We start from the raw sequence: 12,245 nt of genomic DNA, 5'->3' as shown, positions 1-12,245 counted from the left end.
ACCTGATGGGAATCAAAATCCCCAGTTTGATGAGCTGATGAAACCTATGATTTTTCTCCCATAAAAATGTAGTTACAAAATATTGCATATAATTCTAGGGACTTTTTTTTTTTTTTTTTTTTGGCTGCATTGGGTCTTCGTTCCTGCCCGTGGGCTTTCTCTAGTTGTGGCGAGTGGGGAATACTCTTCGTTGCGGTGCACGAGCTTCTCATTGCAGTGGCTTCTCTTGTTGCGGAGCACGGGCTCTAGGCGTGCAGGCTTAAGTAGTGGTGGCTCGCGGGCTCAAGAGCGCAGGCTCAGTAGTTGTGGCGCACGGGCTTAGTTGCTCCACGGCGTGTGGGAACTTCCCGGACCAGGGCTTGAACCCATGTCTCCTGCATTGGCAGGCGTATTCTTCACCACTGCGCCACCAGGGAAGCCCCCAGGGACTTCTTGGAACTCTTTTTAAAATTCCTGAGTTCCGGGTTTATAGACAATCAAATAACAGTTTTGTTTTGACAGTTTTGTTTTTAACAAGGGAATTATGTACAGAGTCTTAGAAACATACCTAAAGCTTCATATTGAGTTCAGAAGCATGAATTCAGAATCTTACTTAAGTGATAAAGTCTGAGATCATCTCCCAAATACAGTGTGGAGTGTCGAAGTATTTTGAAGCCTTTTTGATTAAAAGAACTCGAACTCATATTTTATTAAAACTGTATGGAGAGGGTCATTAAGCTATTTTAGGATGCCCGAACAAGACATGAAAGAGGAAATAATCCTGTAAAATAAGGTGAAAACAATTCCATGAGATGTCAGATTTTCAAAAGTCTTCTCTAAACTGCTATCATGTAAATGCTAGAATGAGTCCATGACCATAAATAAAGATCTCTCCAATTTTAAGATTTGCTAACTTTCAGAATAAAACGTGAATAAAATACGTGAATAAAACGTGAATAAAACGTGAAAAAAAATCACGTTCTTTTATTGATTTATTAACCCTAGAGACCCTTGAAATTGTGTTCCCTTTTGCACACGGAGAGAGGATGACAGATTTCGGAGATGTTATCACTGAGCTTTCCTGTTTAGGGCCTGCAGAGAAAGGGAGGTGGGGGGCAGTGGGGGTGTATTGGAACTTTTTGTGGCCGGAGTGCAAAGAAAAAGATTCACTGTTTGGCTTCTGAGAACCAAAATAAGTTTTTTTTTTTTTTTTTTTTTTTGGTGGAGACAATAAAACCTGATTTTTCATTGAAAAAAAGGATAATTTTTCTAAACTCCTATTTGTCCTATTAACACGGGAAGAACGTGATCTGGTGACTTGGTCTTGAGGTTTGGTATAAGGAAGGAGGATTAGAAAGCTGGTGGAAGAGTGTGGAAAGAACCTGTGAAGGGGTAAGGGTGGGAGGAGAGAGGCAGCTTAGGAGGGACTGAGTCCTGGCCTCCTCCCTTGGCTGAAGTCCCACCAGGGACAGGTCTGCTGAATTAGCTGAGCAGCCCTACTCCTGTTTGTGAAGGTGGGAGAAACTGGCTTGCAGGGCATGTTGGGCTTCCATGCGCTTAGGCAGAGTCTGGGCTGGCCCTCTTGAGCTGCCCTTGGCATTCAGGTGACACAGAGAGTTCAGAGTTTCCTGCTGGCAGGAGGAGGGTTGCAGGTGATGTTGACTGTCCAGCTTGGCAGAAATCCCCAGGCAGAAACAAAGTGGCTCTGAAGCCAGGTTGCAGCCAACCTTCAGGGGCCAGGTCACCAGAGAGGAACCTTGGTCTCAGGTCAAGCTGAGAGAACACAGGCCAGTCATACCAGCCTCAGACTTCAGCAGCGGCCACCAGCAGCATGCCCGGGGCAGAAGCAGGGCAGCCAGAGCTCAGAGGACAGCAGCCAGCATGTGGCCAGGGACACCACAGAGAGCACAGCAAAGCCCCTCCCTCACCCAGCTGCTGCCCGAAAGGGAGAGGAGAATTCTGAAAGTCTGAGCATGTACTGAAGGACTGAGTCACCCAAAAGAAACCATTCGAACAAGCTCTGATTCATGGTATCGTATCATATATGAATAGATTGAAATTTAGACTGAAATAGTACTGTTTAAATAATCAGTTATTTGTTGATGTGTCTAAATGTCCTCTCCATCCAATAGGATGGGAACACATAAGGAGGATGAAATTAGCCACAGAGAAACGAAGCTACATTTTCTTGGCACATGGAAGTGCCAAGAAATGCGCTTGGCAAATATCATTATATATGTTTAATAAATGTGTGACTCTTCTGTTACATAGACCATATATTTTGTGTGTGTGTGTGTGTGATACATACATGTATATATCTTAATATTCTCTATTTCCTTTTTTTGTTGTTGTTGTTACATTTCCTGTGTGCTGAGCTGGGGTATTTATTCTTCGGAATGATGCAATGGGTTAACAAGATAGTATATCAGGAAGGAAATCTTTTAAGGTACAAGGACCTTGCCACTACAATTTGTTTCGGTTTGATTAAACAGATGGAATTCCACGCAAGTGGAAAGTTGTGAAGGCGGACACCTATAGCACATGCAACATCAGTGAACAAAAGTGGTAGGAAGTCACTGAAATGAAAGGCAACAGGATGGTTTCTAGCAACTCAACTTTTACCAGCAATACTCTGCTGCTTTGAGGCTTCATGTTCAAAATCCAGGTTTTGTAACAATAAGAAAAAGTGATGTTTTCACTTGTGAAATGCTAAAACTCCCAACCACCAGAGAATGCAGTGGGTGACTACCTAGAACATTTCTCTCAGAAAGTAATTCTTTTATGAACATGTAGAGGAAGCATTGGAGACTACAGTTAATGTGGGAGTTTTTTTCTGAATAAAAACTACTGAAATTTATGATAAGGATTATTCTTCATTTTGTAAGTCGATGTTAGGGAGATGTCAAAAGTAAACCAAAATTTTAAATGTAATATTTTGGAAAGTTTGGTGTGACCTAATTTTAGTAACTGGAAAAAATTTCTAATTAAAGATGAACATATTTGAAGTGACAGAATGCTTAAAGGACACATTCTTTCCAAGTAATTCTATAATGTTGAAACAAGAATTAATGAAAAACAATAATGCGAGGATCCAAATTTAACTACCTTCTTCATTTTTGAAAAGGATATAAATCTTGCCAATTTAACTAGAATCTATTTTCTCTCTGCTTAGTTGCATTTTTACAGCACACAGAGAGTTGGAGAAATCTACCTTAAGTATTTTAACATCATATTAAGTTTAGATACATTATTTCAAATGAAGAAAAATATCCAATTTAATGCAGAGGAAATATCCTTAATGTTGGTGGGTGTTAGAAGGGGTGATATCTGTAAAGAGAATAGCAAAGGGAGAGCACGTGCTTTAGAAGAGGATCCATGGGGGGTGGGGGGGGGGTAAACCAAGAAATTCTGATTTTTGGCATTTAACACTTGTATCATTTTTGTATACTTGATTTCCTTTTGTTTCTTCTTCTGTTTAGTGGTACAAGTGGTTTGTGGCCAAAGTGCAGACTGCTTGATTATGTGCCATCATCCATATTCACCAGCACTCTGAGAAGCAATAAGTTACTTGGTAATGGTAAACAGCACTCGTGAGGAAACCACTTCAGAAAACTCAGGTCAGTGTTGGCGAGAGGACAGTTTTACTGCAAAGCACCACAGAGAATAAAAATTGCTTCTAAACAGAGGAATGCTGCCAAGTAAGGGAGGGTGCAATCATAGTGAGATGGTGTGGAGGAAAGTGCAGGGATTTGGAGGACTGATTGCCCTGGGTTTCAATCCCAGTTTCAGTACCAGCTGGGAAAAGTCACTTCAGCTCTCTGCACCTGTATCTTCTCATATAGCAAATGAGAGTAAGGATACAAACCTTTAAGATTGTTATGAGTATTAATTAAGTCAAAATAGGTAAAGTGCTAAGCTCGGTGATTGAATTTCAGGGGGATTTATTTGTTCCCGTTCCTGGTATTTCTACTTAAAACAAATTAGGGGGACTTCCCTGGTGGCACAGTGGATAATAATCTGCCTGCCAATGCAGGGGACACAAGTTCAAGCCCTGGTCCAGGAAGATCCCACATGCCACGGAGCAATTCAGCCCATGTGCCACAACTACTGAGCCTGTGCTCTAGAGCCAGTGAACCACAACTACTGAGCCCACGTGCCACAACTACTGAAGCCCGCGTGCCTAGAGCCCGTGCTCCGCAACAAGAGAAGCCACCGCGATGAGAAGCCCGCGCACCGCCACGAAGAGTACCCCCTGCTCGCCACAACTAGAGAAAGCCCGTATGCAGCAACGAAGCCCCAACACAGCCAAAAGTAAGTAAAATTAAATCTTTTTTAAAAATACGTTGAAGTAAATGAAAATAAAACATAACAAAATTTTTTTTAAAATTAGGGGAAAAGCATATGCAGATTAAATGCTTGAACATCATCATTTACTCATTTTGTGAGCACAAGTGCCATCCTTGGCTCTACCGCTGGGTGAACGCGGACTGGTGTGGGGAGTCATTAGTTCCTGTCCCCAGAAGCTCCAGAAGCCTCACATCTCAAGGATTCCCCACCCTACCCCCAGTTATAATTCAGATAATTCAGGTGAATCCTCTGACCTATATCAGGTTTATGATTAGGTTCTGCTCATCCAGAGAAAACCAAGTGTTTTTTACTCCTTTCTAGAATAATTCAGAAATAATCTTCAGAGGGCACTCACTCGCCAGGGGCTTTAATTTCCTTTACCTTCTTCTCCCATTTAATGATGATAATAATGGTAGCAGTAAACATAGTGACAGCTATCATTTAGTGAAGACCTGCTACCTCCCAAACACTATGCTAAGTCCTTTAAATATATTATCCTTCCAACAATTCAGAAAGGTGTGTGTTTTTATCCACACACGGGTTTCTTGATTTCAAGGACTATCCCTTATAAGGCAACCTTCCTGAAATATCTGGGACTCCCCGAGAAGCAAGCTTTGTGAACATTTTGGTTCTGCAGGCCAGAAGCCCCCTCACCTGAAGCAATCACTTTTTGCCACTGGCCATCATAGAGAATATAGACCCCCTCAGGTCATGTGGCCTTGTCCAGTGGTGACTTCTCATTCTGGTCAGTCACATTGTAAGACCATACTTCCCACACCTCTCCCTGAACCTGGGATACAGGGAAACCATGCTGGTCCAATTGGAACCCTTCTTGTTAGCCAAGGGGCTCACTTAGTCCTTCAACTTAGGCACCTGTTCTTAGCCCAGAGCTCCTGGGAAAGACTCTTGAATGTCCTCTTGAGTCTCTCACCTCCTTTCACCATGCATTTTCACCATGTAAAACATTACTTCCACACCTCCCTAAATTGCACTGTATGAATGAATCCTTCTCTGTACTGAGCACTCTCACATAAAATAATCTCTCTTATATAATGCTAATGGTAAGGTTAGGATATTATAGAGAAGGCCATGACTGCAGTTCAGAGGTATCAAATAGCTTTGCCTAGGATGACACTGGCACTAAGATCTAGGTCCTTTGACTTCAAGTTTAGGACTTTTTCTGCTATACTTGTCTGCTTACTGATCTTGTCAACAATTAATATATTTTCAGGAATGTCAGAAATAAGGCAATATCCATTCATATCTCATTTAAATACTCATTCAATTCTGTGGAAAATGATGATCTTATAATGATATTTAGGATCATTAACACATAGTAGCATTTAGCAGATTTATTGTGTTGAATGCGAAGGAACATATGTACTTAAAACATTTTAAAAGAGTGATTCACTACTGTTACTAAGAAAATATGCAATGGGGATGATTCACCATAGAAAGTTTAAATGAGACTTTGAAATAGACAAGGTACGAATCACAAATTTAAAAATGTAAAAAGAGAGAGGAGAAAAAAACCCTTTGTGGTTGCTTTTCTTACAACTAAATATCATTTTACTAGAAAAGGGCTTGGCCAATCTATTGATTCATCCTGGACGGATGCTGTTTTTTGTTTTAGATTTTTTTTAAAGACCCATTGTTCATTTTAATAATTTCATTTCTTTTCTTCTCCTTCTTCTCGTTCTTGTTCTCCTCCTACTCCTCCTTCTTTTCTTTTTTTCATTTCTTTGAGTATTAAAATCAGTTCATATAAAGAAATCACATATTTAATATCTATCACAAAATTTAATATCTAATCACAAAATTAATATCTATCAAAATGGATTTTATGTTCGGCCTTATTTGTTTTTTTTCTCCTTGCCTACAGATAATGCCTATAATTTTTCTCCAAGGGAGATAAAGGTATTAGAATGGTCTGCCTCTAAAGGGTAGAGAATAGTCAGTATTGAGATGTTATGAACTCACTCTTCAGGGAAGTTTCTAAGCTTATGTAAGATAGTGTATTGTCAGGATTCTCCAGAGAAACAGAACCAACAGGAGATCTATCTATCTATCTATCTATCTATCTATGTATCTATCTATGAGAGAGATTTATTTTAAGGAATTGGCTCACATGCACGTGGTTGTATAGGCTAGCAAGTCCAAAAGCTTCAGGGTGGGCTGGCAGGCTAGAGACATGGGGAAAAGGCGATGTTACACCTGAAGTCTGAAGTCAATATGCTGGCAGAATCCCCCCTTCCTCAGGGGAGGTCAATTTTCTTCTATTTAAGTCTTCAGCTGCTTGCCTGAGGCCCACCCACATTACGGAGGGTAATAGGCTTTACTCAAAGTCTGATGATTTAAAGTTTAATGTCATCTAAAAAACACTTTCACAGAAATATCTAGAATAACGTTTGACCGAATCTCCAAGTACTGTGGCCTAGCCAAGTAGACACATAAAATTAACCAATACAGATGGCCAGATACTCCCTGCAGAGAGATCATTAACCCATGTCCTGTTTTCAGCCTTATCAGAGTAAATAGACTGGTCCCTTAATAAACAGTGTCAGACACAACTCCTCTCTCTGGCTTAGCCAGAAATTGTTATGTTTTTCACAAACTGACCTACATTTATGGAAATTTAGAAGGGAAATTGTTGCCTCAACTCCAACTGTGGTGTCACAAATAGCAATTTAATTACTAACAAAACTGGTAAATGTCTTTCCTCCAAGCTCTAAAGATTTGACAGTTCCTTCCCTACTAGTCACTGAACAATGGTACTAATCTATGGGGTTACTAGAGTCATTATTCCAGAATATCCCAAGAATTCCAATTCTCCAACTGCTTTCTTCTAGCTCCTAAGGACTCATCCCTTACTCTGTTCTGCATTCTGTCTTATAGATGTAAGAATAGCCCAACATCAGTGGAGTCAGAGCCTGGGAAAGCAGGATAAGTTGTGGGTCCTGACTCCTCACAGTCCTAAGTAATCCTGTCCTCTCTGGGGGGTTCCACCTGAGGAAGTTGCTACTGTGTGTGTGTACATGCACACACATGAGTTTATCTTTGAGGGTGGAGAGCAAGAATTGAGAGAAGGATTCAGAGGACGTAGAAGAAAGAGGGGATTGGAATTTTCTTTTTCTTGTTTCCAGTTCATTGTCCCTAAATGCTTAAAAAATTAGGACTGAGAAGATGTAGTGAAATTTAGAAAAGAGATGCTTCCTGTAATGTAAAGAGTTCATTTAAATCCTTCTCCATCAGGGTTGGCATTTTGCTGGCACTGTGAAGAGTGGGATATAGAAGATGGAGCTGGAGGATGAAAAACGCATTGCGGGCTGGGGGCATGTGGGAGTGTTGAGGGTTTGTGGGAAAGTGGCCTGAACAGACTAGACAGCAATAAGAAATAAGATTGGATAAGGAGCATAAAGCCATATTTTGGAGGGTCTTAGAAACCCCACTGAGATGAGACTTGTTACAATTGTGTCATGAGAAGTAGAGAGAGACTGGATGGATGAGAAGTAATGAACAGAGGACCAAGGAGTGAGCTTTGGGAAATCCCCACTCCTAGAGGGTGAGGTTAGGAGGGTGGAGGGGTGTGTATCTTCTCCCATTGTTACCTAACTGAACTTGGGTCCGTTCACCTGATGCACAGCAAAGCCAATCTACTGACACCAGGTTGTGGTGAAGGAAAGTACAGAGTTCATTGTAGGCACCAAATAAGGAGAACAGGCAGCTCAAAAGATCCAAACTCCCCTGTGGCTTTCAAGGAAGGGTTTTTAGAGGTAACGATAGGTGTGTGATTTGCAGGGTGCCCATTCAGTTCATGAACATTCTTCTGCTTGGTTGGTGGTGAGGTAACAGGATGATGTTTTAGGAGTCAACATCATCAGTCTTCTAATCCCAGTTGGTCTGGGGTCTATGTGGTTGTGGTCAGCAGTTTCCATCTGGTGGGAGTCTGGTTTCTGTAAAAACAACTTAGGAATGTGTGTCAGACACTGTTATCTATGTCCTTCAGGGAGGAACTAAATGTCCTGTGACTCTGCTATGTGGCTGATCTTTTGTTTAAATTGTTACCAGTTTCCCGGCCCAACTGCTATTTTTTGTTTCTGCATGTTCACATTTTCCTGATCATTAACTCCTGAGCAAGCCTTCTGAGACTCAGGGGAGGCCTGAAGCAAAGGCTTTTACTTCAAGAGACGGGGGACACTGCACTGGGGGTGAGGCTTATATAGCCAAGAGATCCCTAAGGGTCCTGTGCTGTTTCACCACCACTGATACTCTCCCTAAAGTTAGAAAGGAGGTCTTCTGATGATGGAAAAGGCAAGAGGTTAGGATTAAGGGCTTGAGAGAAAGTTGTTCAGTTTGATTCCACAAGCCATTTTTGAACTTCTGCTCTTGACTGGCCACAGTGCTAGGTGTTAGGAATACAAAGATGGATAAAATACAGCTTCTCTCCTCAAGAAGCTCCCAGTCTTCCAGCAATCAATAAGAAAAAAATATATTTTTTTAATGAGTCAGCAGCACAAGTCAGGCTTGCTCTCCTACTCGAAAATGAGTATTGAGTCCTACCAGTCCTGTGTGGGGTGAGGTCAGCTTACCATGGAAGCCAGGCTGGTGTTGACCTGTCATGTCAGAGTGAGCTAGTGACTGAAGATTGATGATTAGAAGTCCTGGGTGGGGGAAGAGCAATTTCCATACTTGTAGGGGGTAGGGGTTGTGGCTTGAGATTCAGTGTAAATTCTGAGATCTCGTAGTGAGGCGCAGGGAGTGAACATGCAGATGTGGTGCTGCTCTGAATAGGAATGGAGGTCAAGAACCAGAGTGGATAAAAAGCCTTGGGATCCAAGTGTAGGATGAGTTGTTAATAGACAATAACCCTTTTGTGCACTTGTGACAAGGTGAAATTGCTCCCACTACACTCAGATTGGGCTGAGAAAATATTTCCTTGTATCTCCATAAATTGTCTCAATTTCATCATGACCTGACACTCTAGATAACAAGAAAAAACAAAACAAAACAAAACCCTAAATGTTAGTTGAGTCTCTAAGTAATCTTATGACATTGTAGTAAGAAGAACCAGCTACATAATTGCAGGGCTCAGGGCAAAATGGAAATGCAGTCCCCCTTGCTCAAAATTAAGGATTTCAAGATGGCAACAGTGGAGTATTAACGCAAGCCTGTGGCCCTTATGGCCGAACACCCACAAAGCTGGCCCTGGTAATAAATTCAACAGTCCCTTGAGATGACGGCTCCATCTCTTTAAAGTGCCCAAGGTCTCTCTTTCCTCTCCCTCTGGCTGCTCCTCCGCAGGTGGGGACAGGGCATGGCTTACACACCCTCTCACAGGACAGAGACTGGGGGGATAGGACGTGGGGTTCCCAGCACTGACCCCTCTATCCTCACTGACTTCTACTGAGAAATAGTTGGGTTTTTTGCTTCCTACACTGGTGGCCACTGAGGTGCAACTGGCTCATCTGGCTTTGAGGGTTCAGGGCTGGCCTGCCTGCTCAACTCTGTGATTCCAACCCCTGTCCTTCTGAGTCAAAATCTGGGCTCAGGGCAGCCTACTTACCCTGGCCCTGGGCTTAGCCAGTCCACCAGCACTTTCCACACTTCTGTGGTTTCTCATCAGGGTACTTTGGAAACATCCAGGCCCCTGACTTCCGAGCGATCTGCGGGACACTGTGAGCCCTTGCTGAGGCCCATCTGTCTGCATCCTTCCCACACTCTTTCCTGAATCACCTTCAACCAGTGGTGATGTGTGCTCTCTCCTGTTCATCTGAGAAGGTGAGTCGTGCGCCCTGATGTTCGTGAGCCTTCTCACACCTGCTTGAGTGTTTCTAGAAAATCCACCAGGTTAGGCTTTTAAAGGAAGTGCAAAGACCTGCCTATCTTCCCCATGTCCATCTCTGTCCACAGCTTCTGGGTCTTCTCCTTCCCACCATTTCTCCAGCTAAAAAGAGATGTTTTGATCTTTTTGACATTCTCTTTGTCATATCTCACTTTTCTTTTATGGTCCTTAGGTGCACAGAATTGGATTAATCAGAATTTTTTGTTCTTAATGCATTATCTTCATTGGTTTCCTGCATGTCCCTCTTTTATTTTTAGCTGGTTGTTTATTAATTAAATAATATAATGAACATGGTGAAACCATCGCCCAACCCAGGAACTAAAACATCATCAATAACTCACATCTACCTCACCCTACCCCCCACCTCTTTATTCTCCCCCCACCCACTCTCTCTCTCTCTCTCTCTCTCTCTTTCTCTCTCTCTCTCTCTCACACACACACACACACACACACACACACACAGTTTTATCTCATATGTAGCCCTCAGTGTACTGTTGCTAGTTTGTACCGGTTCAAGAGAGTTAACAGTTATGTAGTCTATCCCTTCTCAACTCTTCATTTAGTGATATCATGTGAGTAACTTGAAATCTGACAAGGTAAGAGCATTTGCAGCATGAAATCAGCAAATACTACAAAGCAGAGCCTTTTCTCCAGAGAGCTCACTATTAAACATTTACCACCACACCACTGTATGGACATTCCTAAAAAAAGGCTGCGTCTTTTGTTTATTTGCTGAATTCCTAACACTTTGAATGATGCCCGGGACAGAGAAGACACTTCATTGTTTAACATATGAATAAATATCCTTCTCTCTCCCTAGGGCAGCAAGTCTCATGACCTAGATAGCACAGTGGAAGGTATCCTCCCTGCCTACAGGAGAAACTCAATTATCTGAGAGCTAAATGAACTTAGAAAACCCTATCTCTTAATAAAGCCTGACTTCAGTAACTATTGTCTTTGCCCTAAATCCCGTATTATATATTATAAACTTTTCTCTTTACATTCCTGCTGGAACATTCTAAATATCGTTAGGCAAATAGATGCCTCTGAAAAAAGACTGGGGGAACAGTCTGTACAAAGGAATGCAAGAGGAAACATATTTTTTAAATATTATCCCAGATACAAGTTACTTTTCCCAAGAACCTAAACCAAAGAGAATGACCCCATGGCAGACAATTGCAGACACAGAGGAGGCCAGGATGCCATGAAGCCAGCCAGGGAGGGAGATTATGTTTCTCTCAGGGATGTGTCTAGGAGGCATTCAAATCATTTCATACAGTGGGGGTCTATTGCTACCATGTAAAGGGAAAAAACACACTCTTCCTGTGTGTCTCTCCTTTACTACCCACACAGAACACTTCACTTCTGACACTTCTGGTCACCAAATGTATGGGGATTTTTCTACCACCCAGCAATTCTCTGAGATACCAGCTGGATGTCCTATAATTCAGTTCAATTCTGACACTAACCAAAGTTGCAGACCCCACAGGTTAAGGCCTCAATCCCACAAGACGGTTCCCGCACCCGCTTCAGATGCCGATCACAAGTTGTGGGTCCCCAGGTTACCCACAACTTCTGTCTGACTTGGCTACACATCAGAGGTTCCTACGACCTTCCTCCTTGGATTCGATCATTTGCTAGAACAGCTCACAGAATGCAGGGAAACATGTTTTCCATTTGATTGTATAATTAAAGGATATCATAAAGGATATATATGAACAGCCAGATGAACAGGTACATGGGGTGAGGTCTGGACGCATCCTGAATGTGTCCACAGGAGCTTCTGTCCCTGTGGAGTTGGGGTACACCACCCACCCCATACGTGGGTGTGTTTACCCACCTTGAAGCTCCCCAAACCCTGTACTTTCCTCATGTAGGCATGATATATCATTAACTCCATTTCCAGCCCCTCTCCCTTCTCAGGAGAATGGGGCGGGGCTGAAAGTTCCAAGCTTCGAATCATGGCTTGGCCTTTTTGGTGATCGGCCCCCATCCAGGAGCTCATCCGGGGTCACCTCATTAGAACAAAAGACACTCCTATCATCCAGGAAATTCCAAGGAATTTAGGAGCCCTGTG

The 12,245-nt window shown here is 42.4% G+C and overlaps 1 long non-coding RNA gene across 3 annotated transcripts in view; it reads left to right on the top strand.

Annotated features, from left to right (window-relative positions):
* Positions 1-3,775: 3,775 nt before the first annotated feature.
* The window catches only part of LOC307185380, a 58,789-nt gene continuing 50,319 nt past the window's right edge, over positions 3,776-12,245 (top strand). For 2 of the 3 annotated variants that reach the window (XR_013828036.1, XR_013828037.1), the window contains exons 1-2: positions 3,776-4,290; positions 9,950-10,104. This is a non-coding gene — a long non-coding RNA (uncharacterized lncRNA). The remainder of the gene's footprint in view (positions 4,291-9,949; positions 10,105-12,245) is intronic. The other variant, XR_013828035.1, reaches the window with a different exon arrangement.

This window comes from Stenella coeruleoalba (assembly GCF_951394435.1).
Source record: "Stenella coeruleoalba genome assembly, chromosome: 4".
NCBI lineage: Eukaryota > Metazoa > Chordata > Mammalia > Artiodactyla > Delphinidae > Stenella > Stenella coeruleoalba.
The sequence above is the reverse complement of the archived record's forward strand: the minus strand, read 5'-3'. Positions and strand labels throughout refer to the sequence as shown.